We start from the raw sequence: 16,755 nt of genomic DNA on the forward strand, positions 1-16,755 counted from the left end.
GTAGGAAATTCAGTAAGATTCCGTAACATGATAGGATCATTAGAATATAAGAAGTAGATGATTCATACTGTAATTTGATTAAAACTTTGCTGGGTAAATATGGGCCTTGATCTGATGTGTATTTGTTTATTTCATATGGAAACTACCAGGCAGAATGTATGGCCCAGAATGAACTTGTGATACGGTACAGCTTGGTACTGTTTTTTTAGTTAGCCATGGTATTACTTCACACATCCCTTCTATGTTTGCACACTTAATTGCTATCATTTACATCATATTGAAGTTCAACCTAACGTAGACATATAAACAGTGGACTAATTTTGCATGGCGATACAAAATTTTTTAATGAACATCGAATGCAAACAGTTAGCTTAAATCATATGATTGATAAGTATTCATACAAAATGCCTCGAGTAAAAACAACATTGGCATGAGAAAGCACATCAGAATTTAAGAAAAACTTAAACAAAAACTTTAGTATTCAGTTAATGTTTTTTATGACCTTGATGATCAACTGTCACTTTAAGTTGCCCTCGAAATTGTTGGATTATATTCTCCGTATGACATTTGCCAAAAAAATTGCTCCCCATCATATCTGAGTATCGTTGTGAGAGTTTTCGATTTTCAATAAAACCTCATCGTAAATTAGATATAACGAAACTAGTCCGACGCGTCCTTTACTATTTTTTTTATAACAAAATCCAAATACTTATTCACTGCTTGGACGATTACCTCAACCTATAGGCGAGCAAGAGTACTGATTGGGACTCTGGTCCTTATTCAGATAAAAAACCATTTCTAAAACCAAAAACCAAAATAAAAATAAAAACCAAAAATAAAAAAACCAAAAAGATTTTCTTCACTTGTATATTTTCAAACCTGGATAGTCAATCAGAGCATAACAACGATGATTTAAAGATAAGAAAAGAAGAATTATAAAAAAAACTCAATTTGTTCCATACGCTACGCAATCAAGTAATGCTTGTTCGTTAATTACGTTAAACATCGCCGCATCCGTTCTAAAATACAAACAACACGTCGAGAAAAGCTTTAATTACAAATTGCCGATCAACAATATGCACTGTCTCGTAAGGAAAAACGTTTTGCCGTGCTTTGTGCAATCGTTTGCTAGCAAAAGTTCTAACCGGAAAGCAATCTGTCGCATAATTTACGCATTTTCTTCCACTTGTTCAACGAGCGGTGTGAAACCGTTGGCCAGCTGTAGGGAAGTGTGTCCTGCACAAACCCGAACGTAACGCAACGGAAAGCTCTCTAGAAACAATCAAAGAAATAATTACGATTACGAAAGTTAGTTTTCCTCCGATCCGCTCATGCCAGCCCTATTGGCCCCTATCGTTTGCCACAGATTGATTCGTTCAAGAGCGAATGTTATTAGGAATGAGATTATGCGATTATGCTGTGCCACGATTCGCGTGCGAATAGTCTTGCCGTAAGTAGAATGCTGTGTGAGCAACGCGAACAAGGACACCGGTGGCATGGGACACCGGGTCAGAATGGGTACCGGGGGGCAGCCGCGAAACAAATTACGAGCTGCACCGTGTGCGTGAGACTCGAGCGTTGGAGACTCAACGTGGGATTAAATTAAGCTTGTCCCTTTTCGCCATAAACATGATTGAGACACGATAGACATAATTTACTGCTAACAAAATAAAACGAATAAATAACAGCAACTGTGTCAGTAATACCAGCACGACTACGCCACCAGCGCAGAGCGCGACTATGGTTCTTGTGTCTCTTTTCACACCAATTCTAGTGGGATCAGTGTGGTGCTTAAAGCGTGCTCGGACTAGTGCAGGGGATAAAGCTACTAAAAGCATTATCCAACACTCCCTTGCTACAACCCATCGTTAGTTTACAATCAAAACTTTGATAAAATATGAACGAAACTATCTCTTTGCGAGTCGTATTCCTCGACGCTTACCAACACACCGACACTTGCTGACATTCCAGGCAACAAGCGCACCGAGCAAGCAGTGCGGAAAATCGACCCCGAATTCCTCTCGATGCGTACAGTACCATTTTCTATGTTTCGTTTGCTCTATTCCTCCCTATTCTCTTCTTCCGCACCATCCGCTACAGTATACAGCAAGATGAAGTAATTGTTCGGTAAACACTTTTCCACTAGAATACTTCAACTTTAAAAGCTTTTACCCTGGAAGCACGTTTTTCTCCTTCAATTAGAAAGGCTTGTACTGGAAAGCGGAGTGAGCTGGTCGAAAGAAAACTAATAAAATAAATAGTTTCCGTTGCGTCACCCATCATGAGAGCATCGTTTAGTATGACCAAAGCTAAAAGTACAAATGAAAGACCGATGGGGCTGTGTATTTATTATGCCCCATTCTGCTGCTCACCAATTATCCAATTATTCGAAAATTTGTTTGTAGATTGGTTTTTAAGAACCAAAGCACTAAGACAAACAATTTAATTGAGCAAAACAATTTAATTTCTTCACCAAATTTCCACTGAGTCCGTAAAAATGTACAAAATGGAATTAGGTTTTAAGATACGTACTAGAAAAGAACTATTCATTAAGAAAATTATCTTGTTTATTTGTTTGATTATTGATATTCCTGAAGACATTTTTTTAACTATTAGTCCTCTCTCTCTTCACTATTTTACATCTTATGCTCGTCGGAGGCCAATTCAATAAAAGCCTACAACTATTAACTTATCTGCAAGGCTTACCGTTTTTATGCAAATCGGCTTAGCTACTAATTTTAAGATTGGAAAATATTTAAAATACCTTCTTCACGCCAGCAGCATAGACCTATCATTGGCAGAATAATTTGTAAAACGATTTGCAGTTTTATGTAAATCAAGTTTTGAACTGCTCGCATTCGTATTCGGATATTCGTTCTCCCACCATTGGCATGCGATCCTTTTTATATAAAAATATACAAATCGAACAATAATGTGTTTCCTTCCACCCGAACCTTAATCAATACCACCGGTCAAAGGCAAGACATAGCATACAAAAGAAAGGAAAGAAATAACGTAACATCAACGGACAAAACAAACCTTCGGCAAAAAATAGCACAATTTTTCCCCTTGAGAAAAGCGTGCAGTTTGGGCTGGGGCGGAGCGAAAATGTGAAAACAAACCTCCGGAATCGAGGAGTTGGTCCCATCTGGTAACCGCTCTGTGACTCGACACTGTCCGGGCAAACGGAAGAAAAGAAGTTAATTGATCTCGCCGCTTGGCGCTGAATTACTTTTTTATATCATTCTTTCTTTTTCGTTTTTGGTGTATGTGATTGTTTGTGTGTATGTGTGTGCGAGGGGGAGGAGGAGAATAAAGTGAGAGAAAGCGGTAAGGAGTGTCTTTCTTTTCTTCTCCTATTTACATCAGCTCATACACTTTACCTCATTTCAAGGCGATTCTGAGATCTCATCAGCCACGATAGCCTTGCCATGGGCTGAATTTTTCCCATTTGCTCGTCGATGAGACTTTCCTCAAGACGTCGTTGAAAGAAAGGAAAGAATGCCCTCAACGGCAAAAGCAGCAGCACCAACGATCGAAAGGCGGCCTGCCTGATTGCTTTGGGTTAAGTGTGCCCCGCGTGAGGTGCGACACGGCACAGAAATGGAAATGAAAGCAACAGTAGAGGACAAGCACTGCGAACAGGACAGCGACATCAAATCGACGCCTTTTATGCTGTATGCATAGGCACAGCTCGCTGTAAGACATCTGTAAGCGCGTCGCAAGCGCGCTAGTGGTAGTGGCCCGTAGTGAGAGAATGTTTTATGAAGATGAAGAGTTTGTTTACACCGTCCTTTTGTCTGATGGAACACGTTTCGGATTTCTAGGGTAGTGGTCGTTCTGTTTCTGCCACGCTTTACTGTTGCACGTTGTCGCAGTAGGTGGCAACGAAGGATATGGGACGCTGTGGCTCCGTTGGGTATGCTCACCTTTCGCCTTACAGTCAGTGGTGTGTGAAATGCTAGCTATTTTCTAGACTTTCTTTTCTTCGTTGCTGTGATGCCGGCACATTTTAGATCCAGCATCTTCCACTCGCTTTGGCCATAGCGAGGCACATAATGAAGCCTTTTTACCCGTGTCTTGTCTTCATACCGACGAGTACAAAGGTCGGGCTGGCAAGTGCTGCATTTGTTTCCATTATGGACACGATTATAAGCACGATCAGGTACCCATTTTCTTGCGCTCAAATTACGTTTTTATAAAGTTTCGAAAATGATAATTGTTTCGTCAGTTTCTGCAGAAAAAAATTGAAATGGACTTTTCTTTAGATCTGCAGTAGCATTATCAAAATTACCATATTTTGATGAGTTCTGCTTGATAACAAAAAAGCTTCGTCCTTGAGCTACAATCAATTAAAACCACATAAATCATTATCTTGCATGCTTGTCACGTTGCATGACATTCATGATCATCTACAGCAATCATCTAAGACTATGATTTGTACTGATTATGATGAAAATTAGCATTAAAATTATCTACAGTGACGGTATACATAGTTTAAAATGATTTTAACGTATTTGTTTGATTTTCGGTATGACGACTTTTGCTGTATTTTCAAGATTATAACGTAATCGAAAACAAAATGGACCTTCGCATTTTTATTTTGGAACAATGTTACAACGAAAATCGATCTGATTATATAACAAGGAACGTTATTTGGAACGATATTCGTCCCTAGGAGCGATATTTGGAGCGCCGTTCCTAGCATCGATATTTGGAACGCTGTTAAAAAGAGTGATCTTTGGAGCGGTATCTGAAAGTAATTGAAGAGCGAAATTTTTTAACCTGATATCATTCATTCCACGTAAGGTGCGGAACCGTTCCACCAGGTTCGTTTCTTATTTCCCATCACTAGTCGCGTGTAACGGTATCATATGCGGTTGCTCGTATCTCAAAGCAAATGATTACTCGTATCTCATAGCACTCACATTTCAGGCCACTCTTATCTCTTTGGTTCCAATCCACTTGGAATTTTATAACAAATCCCAGCATAAATTCATTTGGCTAATTTTATAATTGGGTTTTCGCATTTCCCAACTATTTAGGGCACTCTTTTTATATCAAAAATCTAAAACGAATTTTTTTAAAATCACGTTACGAACAGTACATTTTGTTTTACTTTTCAGACATTTTTTATCTTTGTTGTCACTACAACCTTGGGTGGTTGATTGTTGAAATACGTTACATGATTTAATGCCTATCTCTTGCCTTTTCAATCATGAGAATACCAGCAAAACAATTATTCAACAAACAGTCTACTAAATTTTTACAAAGTTTCAATATATATCGTAAACGGCTGAGCACACCCGAGTTAAGATGTCCTTTCACTGTTCGGAGTGGGAAATGTCTCTAAGCTAATGTGATTTTTTTTTTATTTTTTAGAAATTAAGATTCCAATAGATGTAAACAACACGGCCTTTCTTTTCCTGTACGCAGCACTAACTATTCAGATACGGGTAAATAAAGTTGAAGAAAGCTAGAAATGGCAGGTCTAGGCCTATTCAGGTTGTTGTACGGATAAAGAAGAAGCTCTTTCGTAAAAAAAAATAAAAATCTAATGCTTCTCCTTCTTTGTTGGAAAATGAGTATTCAAACGTAAGTAGGAAAACTTTTTGAGAGAAACAGTACCAACATCACATTATTAATGTGATTTCTAGTTTTACTGAAGACTATGACTTTATGTAATGTGAAGGTTGAAGATATTTATTTTTGTTTTCGCCCACAAAACTGAAAACCATAAAATAGTATGCATAAACTGGATTAAACTTCTTAAAATTTCAAAATCAGTAGTATGCATTTCTGTGATTCGTATGCAAAAGCATTCCGTTGCAAAAATGTTATATCCCGGTTTACATCTATACTCAATGTTACTACTCAATGGCTACCTTACCTTACGTGGAAGAGAGAACAAAACATATTCTGGCCTTAGGAATAAATGTTCTTACACCACCGCTGTTCAATCTGCTCATTATGATCTGCATCTAAATAACAACTAACAAATAAGAAAGCTATAAAATTGCGATGTTGCAACAAAATCGTTTTCCCAAGCGAACAATCGACGTTGCGTTGTGTGTGTGTGTGTGTTAGTGTGCTTCCAGAAGATGTCTATTCCTTCCGGATGAAACAGTGAAAAACAAATCGACATAAAACACTGCTCTTCCTTTCACACAACTTTCCTACCAACAGACCAAACAATTTTTTTCAGAAGAAAAAAAACACCGAACTCAAAAATTCACAACCCCTAAGCTATCTAAAACTTCGCAAAAAGCTCCGCTGCTTGTTGAAGACCATCACCACAATCCCGATGAAAAAGTCAACTAGTGGCTTATGCTTTCCCCAAACAGCTCCTTTCGCAATGACTGCAAAATGTAGATCTCAATCTAATGATTATTGTTGAAATTTGTTCCATGTCTGCATCGGAGTGCTATCGCACGGGAGTGGTTGGTTTTTTTTTTCGTAGTTTTCCATCTTCTGCGTGGATTTTGTTTAGATGTACAGAAATTAATTAAGCTTTTGTGTGCACACAGCAAAACAAACAACCCACAAACGAGAACATATAAAAATGTACACCTACCTACAATGGATAAACCGCTTCCTTTGTACAAAACAAAGCCGTCCAATTGTGCTGTTTTATTAGGTACCGTTGTTTACTCCACAGTCAATGGCTGTACAGCAAACGAGCACCGTGGGCTCTGCTGGGCTTCTGGTTCCTGTGTGTATGGTCAATGTTTGAACAGCAATAAATTACAGCAATTATCAATGTTTCTCCATCTATTATTCCGCAAGTCCGGGGAAAAAACGAAATCGAGTTTTTGTTATGCACTTCTACTTTTTTACACCTGTTTCATTTCGATTTCATGCACAATCGTATGGTTTTTCGTTCAACCCACGCACTTTTACAGTGAATAACACTAGCGCTCACACGCGATGGTGTGCCGACGCACCCAGAGACACTGGAATGAAATAATAATTCTTTATTATTTTCCACCAAAAGCACACAAAAAACACCCTTTTTGCTTTCTGCCTTGCGTAGGTTTAAAGGATGTTGTTGCTCACACACTTTTAAACGACACTCTTATCGCACAGTTTCCTGCACCAAGCTCTATGTGACCTCCGTTTTGTTATTATCCTTAAGCACAAAACACCTACAAACAAGTCGTAAAGAACATTCCTACATGCCCCCCAACACACATACACCCACGCAATGGTCTTTTACTTAGCGAAATGCAGCATAAATCATGCAAAGCGTGTCGCCCCGGTTACCGTCTCAATTCGGTGCGACGTTCAATTGTTTTCCGGCACAGATTTTTATGACCTCCCCGCTACGAGCACCGGATGTGGATGGCCAGTGCGAAACCCGTTCAAGATTTCCGCCCAACTAATGCACGTGATGTAATATTTTGCTCCCGCGCTCAGCGATATATTCGTTTCCTCGATGTCGTTGTAAGGCATAAATTGGCAGCAAGAAATTGTGTTCCGCTTCGCTTCGCTGCATGGCACAACGCAATGAAAAAAAGGTTTCACCTTCGGCCTTCCGTATATTTCCACATTTCTACGATCCATACATCCCACATGGTGCTGCTGCTGTACCAGAAAGAAGCGATACCGACAGCGAGGCAACATGCAAATGATAACAATAATAATAAAATGGCCAACGGCAATAAAAAACCTGGCAGCCGCAGAAAACGATAGCCATAAATTGTTACACCATACCCACATGCACAGAACCAAGTTGGCCAAGGTGAAGGTGATGCTCGTTACTCTCACTCCTTTCTTCACTTCATCTAGAACCGGAAGAAACCATTCTTCCTTGCCCGGATCCTAACACACACACACACACACTTCCAACCGACTAGCTTTATCGCCGTGCTAAGTGATATCGGCGCACTTTCAAATGCGTGTCATGCCGAAAGGGCGATGATGGGTATAATTTAGGATTTATCTCGTGCCAAACCGCTTCTGTGCCAGGTACATTGGTGGTTCCCTTTTTGTTTGCGTGTGTAAGAACGACTGGCTGTTCGTCCACCAATTATGCGCAGCTTGCAATGAACGCTATGAGAAAATTCGATACTATTAAGCACCTCCAACCTGCGTCGTAACTGTGCTTTAATTACTGTTTGCCAACTCTGGAGGTGATGGAAGACAATTGGAACCAATTCGGCAGGGAAACTGTTCGGGCGAGCGTATCATAATTATGCGTCCGTACTAACGCGGCTATACGCGAGATACATGAGACGCTTTGACGGTAATAGCTTCAGTATCAAGATACGAAATGCTCATTTAAATGTAAAAGCATTTGTATTAAATGGGAGACGATATTATCTTTCACCGTAAACTGTTTGGTTCCACTTGCACCATCCATCCACCGTCGGTGAACTTTGCTACATTTTGAAATAAAATTTATTGTCTTGCCTCGTGTGTTTTTTTCTGCAAATCCATACCGCAATGGCGTATCCTTCCGAACACTAATAAAACATACATTTTTATTGCAACGGACCGCAATTACTTAGCCGATTTAACACACAAAATATCACTGAACATTTGGAAATTTACATACAACTTAAAAAAAAAAAAACAAACCAATTGGATAATCATTAGGTTTAATAATGTTTGTACCATTTAGCAGAACAAATAATTCCGATCGTACCCGATGGGCATCGTTTAGAAGCAATCGAAAAGTGAGACACTAAATTTCACAATTTTACTCTCTCACCGATCCCGTTTGTGGTGGGTTTTGGGTGTGGAGGTATTTATTTCAAATTTACAACCACAAATGGCACCTAACAACAAATCAATGGTAAATCGGAAACCGCAACCCATTAGGGCGTTAGGATCATAAAATCAGCGAACGATAATGATCGAACAATATTTAATGTGAGCCATAAATACCAGTAACCATAGTCGAGGTAAGTCAATCAGGATTCCGGTTCGAATTTTACAACCCTCTCCTATTATCATTACGATCCGCGAGTGAAATCGCAAATAAGCAAAAAAACATCATCTCTAATCGTGCCAACAACATTACTGCATCTCATTTATTTGCTCGACGTTAAATGTTTCGGCAAACCGATCCTTGGCGAACACAATAATGCCCCGCGGCTGCCAAATCATCGGTTTTAAAGACTTGTCAAAACCAAATGATTGTTGGACTTCATGGTGGGAGCAAATCTTCCCGCAAAACCTTATCCTCTCCTACCTGCTGTTTTCTTATTAGTTTTGAACGCGCAATATCGCTAGATATAAAGTCTCGCATCAAGTCAACCAATGGGGTTTCGCGCAGTTCTGCATAATGTATTCCGAAGCATCGGCTTTTCAGCCAGGTGTGGCAGCTCCATGTTGTGAAATGTTTGGAAGAAAAACTTTGTCTTTGTAGCACACCTTAGCGTATCGAGCATTCTCCCAAACGGTTTGCCGCCAGCTCACCGTGCCGTAGAAAATTACCGGAAAAATCTCGTACTGAAAACCGCCCACCCCAACCCCATCCCCAGTGCCGCTCACCTGTGACATTTTGCCCGTAAGGGCTATAGCCAAATGAGCATTTGCAAAAAGAGTTTCGGAATTCTTGCCTCCCCCCAAAAATGTACACCCTCCCCGGTGGTGTGAGGGCCGGGATTGGGAAATGCTTTGGAAAGGCAGTTTGGTAGAACGGCCACCAAAAAGCTTAACAAAGAAGGTAAAATCTCAGCCATCGTCCGCGCCAGAATATGGAAAATATCTTTGGGATTCTTTGACTCCGGCAGCACATCCCTTCCATACCAAAGCCAATCCTTTTGTGCCCGGTTTTTGTGAGAAAGGTTTCGTTTCCGTTTGGAGGCCGGGGATGCTTTTTTCCGGGTGACGCTCGTTGAAGGGGTACTACTTGCGATCCCTGTGGTCGATTTGTAAATGTACTGTTGTTATTTTTTTAGCGTCCTTCCGTGTACATTGTGTTACTGGTAAAAAGTCTTGCCCAGTCTGGTGATTGCGGCCACAAGGTTGTGTTTCATTTTCCGCTATCGAATCGTATCGACTGACTGACTACACCGCCAAACAATAACCATTCAATACAATCCAATGTTGGAACCCGAAGGAAGTCGAGGGTTTTCCTTAATATCCGTTTGCTTTATGTTCCTTAGCACGTATACAAAAAGCACAAAACAGCCTAGCAACGTCCTTGATGGCATCACCACGCAACCTGCTGTTGGCTGTAGATATGTATTTCTTCTTCCTCATTTTCCAATCACATCAGTCAAGGAACGTTTGATACCGTGAACAACAACAAAAACAACTACTTCCACTGACGCACAGCAACAAACACACGCTGCTCACAACACACCCAATGCACAGCAAACGAAAGCAGCACACACTCAAACCACAATCCTGTCTAGCACATGTGACGTTGCGGGGATGCAGAAGAGAGAGAAGAAAAAAACAATGTTTTCTTAGTTATGTCTTGTACGGTTTTATCTCATTTCCAATCCCAATTTACATCTTGCCAAGCGAACTCCCACCAACGGACACAAACACATCATCATAACAGCATCAATACGAGCACTATTGCACACTCACGGAAGCAAGAAAAGGACACCTCCCCATCGCGATGTGCGACGAAATGGATCGATGGAATGAATGTTTTCTGGACGGCCGCAAGGATACGGATTTTTTTCTGCCGAAGGTCGCTGAAGCGTAAATGATCCACCGGAGAATCGGGCAGCCAAAAAAGTAATGACCAACCACATCGGTGTGTACCACACCACCATCGATGATTGATTAGCTCCCGGTTTGGTGCGGGTTATGCCCTGCAAAAACTCACACCTCTCAGCCGCTGCACAGAATCGCCGTACTGCACATAATCTATATTTCGGTTTCACTATTTCCTTCTTGTGATTCTTTTTTTACTTTTCGTTGGCCTTTACCTCACACGCCCTTGGGCACACTGTAGCGATGTTGGGTTTTCAACTCGAAATTGCTTAGGATTTTGTCTGTTCTCTTCTGGAATGGGTTCCTTTCTTTTTAAACGTCAACGCTCTGGCACTCCCGATGAAGCGTTTTCTCCAACCGTCCGTATGGTGTGAAAAGCTGTACCGAACTGAGCGCAGGAATCATTCGTCTCCTTCGATGGCTCCAAAAACATCGTCCTTCGTTTGAATCTCAGGCAGGAAGCTGTTGTCTCATTTGTAGAACCACCACCAACACGGCTGCTACTATCCTGGCACAGCATAGTACGAACGAGAGGACAATGGGAGTACGAAACCGAAACAAACCGCGCTCAGAGACCGTGATGGAATGTTAGCGTTCTCCCGTGCGATGGCCTCGAATGCGTACCATATTTTTTTGGTACGAAACAAACAACAAACTCCACTGGCAGTACTGCTCCACTGTTGTGACACCCCTTTGCAGCTACTATGGCGACCGTGCCTGAAATTCTACGCCTACTAGCCTGCCCCAGAGCGTGAGGCGTAACGCGTAGTTTGGCGTACGGAGATCCTGCCGGAGAGAGAAATATCAACGTCCGAGAAGCTGCGAATGGAAAACACAGCTTCGTGATAGAGAACATACTCATTTTCCAAGCACAAAAACCGCACACACACACACATACACCTTCTCACTCTTTACCATTTTCACTCTATTTGGAGGTGCATTTTCTCTTGCTCTACACGCACATTCACGCCACCACCAAACGTGGTACATTCTCCGTCAAACGTCTCCACCAGCGAACTGTCAGCTCTGAGCGTTATAGAAGCGAATGTAAAGCATGCGCATCGTGTGCAGGCACGGTGTTATTCGAAACGTTATTATGCGAGCAAAGCTCTCCGTCAAAGAGGCGCTAGTGAAATGAAAGTTTTGCAACTTTGCACTGCTAAATGAACGACGCCAGTATCCGCGATGGAATGGTGTCAAGATGTGTTGCAAACAAAGTTTTCCATCCCGAGTTACTGTTGCTGCCGTACCCTCCCGTTCACGTACCGTGATGGGCCTCACTCGGTTGAGACCAGAGACTCTCGAGGGTAGAGCGACGTTTTAGTTCATTTGTATGGTTATAACAATCTTAGCACCGTGAACTTTCAATGAATGGGAGCAAGTCTCGGTTGCTACCACTTTCATTAGTATCCGCAGGAAGACTTTTTTTGCGCATTAGTGTATGCATGCTACAATTTTCGACTGTTCTAGATTTTTTATTCACTTTCAAGACAGTTGCACATTTGGTTTTATTCTAAAGTTGCATCTTGAAAATTTTAGGTAAAAAATGGCATTTTATGTAAATATCTAATTTTTTAAATTTGAATAATAAACAAAGATTATTGCCATCCCGAACATGTATTAATTTATTCATTCAGCCGAGCTTAACTAAGGGATCGCTTTATTTCACACTTATGTTTCGCAGACAATCGATGACAAAAATAATTGTTCATCGGCTACAATTGGCTACAAATGTCGCATGTCTAACATTAACTTTTACGACTGCTACTCCCAATAGTTTAATGCTAGACGAACCAAAAAAACACCTCCTCATAGCCAATAAGCAACAGAGTACAAAAAAAAACCCTTTCCAAAAATAAACCAAGCTGCTACTGCACATCGCAACACTAAAACAGAGGCGCAATGCCACAGAGAATCATAAATTACATGTGCAACATTTGTTCCTGACAATTGAAATTAAAACTTTCCAAAAAACAACAAACCGGCAAAACCATTTTCGGTTGCTACCTCGAAGCTCGGTATGATGATCCCCCGAAACCGTAAAGGACATGCCGCAAAAAAGCGTACATACCACGCCGGAAATTACTGCTGGCTGGCCAGTCTGTACAAAGGGTGGTGAGGGTCCAAACTTTTGTTTCACCCTACTTCCATCCCGGAACCCATTTCGAAATTCATACGTATTGATAATGCGTAGGCACTTCCGAGGGGATACATGTTAACATGTACACTAATATCCACTCCGAGCGTACCCAGACTGTTACCGCGTAGCCAGTGGATTTCCATAGCAGTGATTGTGGCATTCTCGCTTCTCCATCAAACGGCGTTGGACCCTCATCGTCGGATCGGATGTGTGTGTGTGTGTGTGTGTGCGCGCGAACTCACATTCGGTTAAATAGTTTCCAAGTGAGTAGAAATTTAAATTTAATTAAAAAGATATTAACGCTTCCGAACTTTGCGCCCCGCTTGCCACCATCAGACACCGGCTCAGACATGGTTGTTGTTCGCACGTGTTATATCCTTGGGAGAGTTTTGAATCCTAGGAAACCTTTTTAAATCGTCTGGTGCGACTGCATGCGGCTGAGAAAACGTGAAATAGAGCCAGCTTCTACAGGAGTACATCTTTCACTCAACTCAACCACAAGTGCCATTTGCACGGAACAGGGATCTTAAAAAACAATTTAGCCGAGCAGCAGCATGGGCGACGCATAGACGAACGAAAGGACCTACGAAAGGAAAATTACTACGGTAGGTAAACAATATTATGGGATTACGACATGCCGGATTTAGGTTTTGCGGTGGGTAGTGACGTATGAAAGGGAACAGTAATTTGTATATGAGCTGGTCAGGAGCGTATGCAATTTCTATGGACATCGTCTTTTCCATAGAGCTCATTACGGTTAGGAGCCTTCACGTGTTGTAGTGTCCAGTGTGTTCCGATATTAATTTATCGGAGTAAGAATTATGTCTACGAACGCACTAGCTAACCTATCAATTAAATTATTAATAATAAAACAGAATTCTTGCACACTACCAATACTGGACTAAATAATTTGATAATAATTTGGATTTCGTTTACAAATACGTATACCCAACTAAGTCTAAAAAATAAATCTTTTATGTTATAAAGGTATCGTCACATCGTCTCGTATCGGTTTTTCAAAGAATCTCATTTCTAATCACATATCAATCTCACTTTGAGATGCTATGAATATTGAAAATCTACCTTATTTCCACTATAATAGTCTACGGACATACTTATTATGCTGCTTTACGGTCTCACGGTGAACCACTATCGGTCGCATTAGTTTATCAATCAATCAATAATTACAAAGCTTGTGACAGTGACATTGATTGACTTCAATGACACTTTTACAAATGCTTAAATCTTTAGTGGTATACACGTAACAAAACGTTTAACAAGGTTATGTATCAATGTTATAGTTCAACAGACCCAGTACAAAACCTTAGTAATCTTTCAAATATGCAACTGAGAAGATGTCAAAGTAGTAAAGGTGTCATCACAGGTTCCTTGCTGGGATGTCCTTAAACGTAGCTTTGACAATCTTTTGGATGTTGCAGTCAGTTCTCTTTGAATCTCATTCCAATCTTGGAAACAAAAGGAGGTTATGATAAGGCATATACGAGCTGTGGAATCATGCCGAAGTGAATACGGTTAAGGTACTCAATCACAAGGAACATGGAGAGACAATGCACCTCCATTGCGTTATTCCAAAAACACAAAACAAAGGCTTGCGGAAAGTCCCTTGCATTTGATCAGAGATCAGATATCTCAGGGTTGATATCTGGCTCGCGTCAAAACTAATTCTCACCAAATCAAAGCCAAGTGGCGGAGCGCGTTAGAATGTATTTTTACGTACGAAATTGCAAAAGCCTCAAGCTCATTACTTTTGGGAATTGTTCTGTATGTGTGCATATCATCAAATAATCTAGAGATTATACAAGTACAGAGGGTAGAGTTTCGACATCCTTTTTCGATGACGATTTCGATTGTGAATAATTAAACATCCTAAACTTTTAAATTTAAACTTTTGATGTTTAAAAAACACATTGAAAATAAACTGTGATTATGTAAAAAGATGTTAACATCTCTGCATTGTTTTTTAAACAGTATACCGAAATGGAATCGTGTACAACTGCCAGGAATTTGAAAAATTTAGGATAAGATAGAAATATTAAATTAAATTAATTGTGTTAGTTAGGTATGAACGAAATATTTCGTTGCTTAGCAAATACAGTCGATACCCGAGATTCGTGGATAATGCATACCAGAGAAATCCGTGCGAGTTTTCTCTAAAACATCGTATTGAGGGATGGAACACGTTATTTCCACGTTACGAAGTACATTCGAAATTGATATTTATACGTTTATTTCATTGATAACAATAAAATGTTTTGAAAATTTATTTTTATAATAGGAAAATGTAACGTAATTTTGAAATTTGCAATTTAGGACATAAATTTTACATGCAAAGATCCATGAAATGTAAAATTTTTAAAATTTGTGTATTCTCGAATCCGCGTAAGTCGTGAACCGCGTAATTCAGGTTGACTGTATTTACTGTTCTAAGAACAAATGGTTTGTAAAAGGGTAGATAAATCCGCGTTTGTATGCACATAGAAGCGTAGTTAAAAATAAACTTTAAATAGATTCAGACATTACATGAACTTTGTAATTTCAAAAAGAAACAATAAGCTCAGAACGAAACCAACTGAACGAACGAAATTATTTCCCGAGTTGTGCAAACAACGCATGCCAAAGAAATTCGCATAACTTGATTTTTTGCGTAATTCATATTCCCTTCATAATATCGTTTATATGTAGTATTCAGTGATCGATTTCTACTTGTTACGTTACGAAACACATTATTAGTTGATGCTTTTACGATTTTTTCAACATTTAGAGAAAATTACCATAATTAATGTTTTAAATATTATAAATTTACATATTTTGGGGAAAATTGAAAATTTGACAAAAAAAAATTATTTCCACACCCAAAATTACACGAAATGTCAAAAGTTTGAGATTCGCGTATATCGAATTCTCGTAACTCGGGAAATGATTGTACATGAAAAAGTAGCTAGATGAAGTATAGCCAAATTATCGATTAACTATATTTTACAGCACACATATATTATCGATAAATGAACAATGTGTGTAAACTTTAAGAGTAAATTAATAAACATACTCTACTTCTCCATACACAATCATTTTTCAGGCAACTTATAATTTTAGTGCAAACAACACCTTTTGTAATACGGCAATTAATCAAACAGTTTACAAAATCCCGCTTATGGTACACGCTAGACATACAACTAGCATGGTAAAGTATGTAGCTCTTTCCGTTTCCGGTCGGTGATCCTATGCGGTGAACTAAAAGTTATCAAATACAAACGACTTCCCATCGGAACGGAAGACCTACGGCAAAAGCAAAATTAACACACCTGAAACCAGGATCAGGCGCTGGTATGGAGTTCCGCACTAGGACGTGAAATTAATAAATTTAATAAACTTTTTCCACAGCTTCGGGCTGCTTCGTGTCCGGTACTGGCTACAGCCAAGGTGACCAACTGGTCCATTGCACAAGTTTTTTTTTTTCGTCCGTGTACTTGACCCGATACACCGATACCCGGTGTGCGCGGCGACGTACTCAGAGACAGGTAACCCGATATAGTCGAATGGCTTCGAAGACGTGAGTGCTACAAACAATGTTCCGTCCTTTTGGTTCATCCCTGCTTCGCTACATCATCACCAGTGCTTCACCGACGAGTACGAGGTCATCAGACTCCCAAATCACCCTGTCGCCTAGGAAAAGGTCCCACGAACTTAATAATGATAATTAAAACTGCTTCTCGGATCAAGATAGTGGCCGTCGGTTTGGAGTGAGAATGAGAGAGACAAATGAAGAGAAGGAGCATCACAGGACAGAAAACCAGAGGAAAAAAATCCCTTTTCACATAACGAAAAATAATCAGATTTCGGTACTTTTTCGTGCGGCACTAAGTGGGCGCTTATTTATAACGCCTGAGAGCAGGACCCATTCAACGCGATGGGTG

The sequence above is a fragment of the Anopheles marshallii genome, chromosome 3 (genome assembly GCF_943734725.1).
Source record: "Anopheles marshallii chromosome 3, idAnoMarsDA_429_01, whole genome shotgun sequence".
Lineage (NCBI taxonomy): Eukaryota > Metazoa > Arthropoda > Insecta > Diptera > Culicidae > Anopheles > Anopheles marshallii.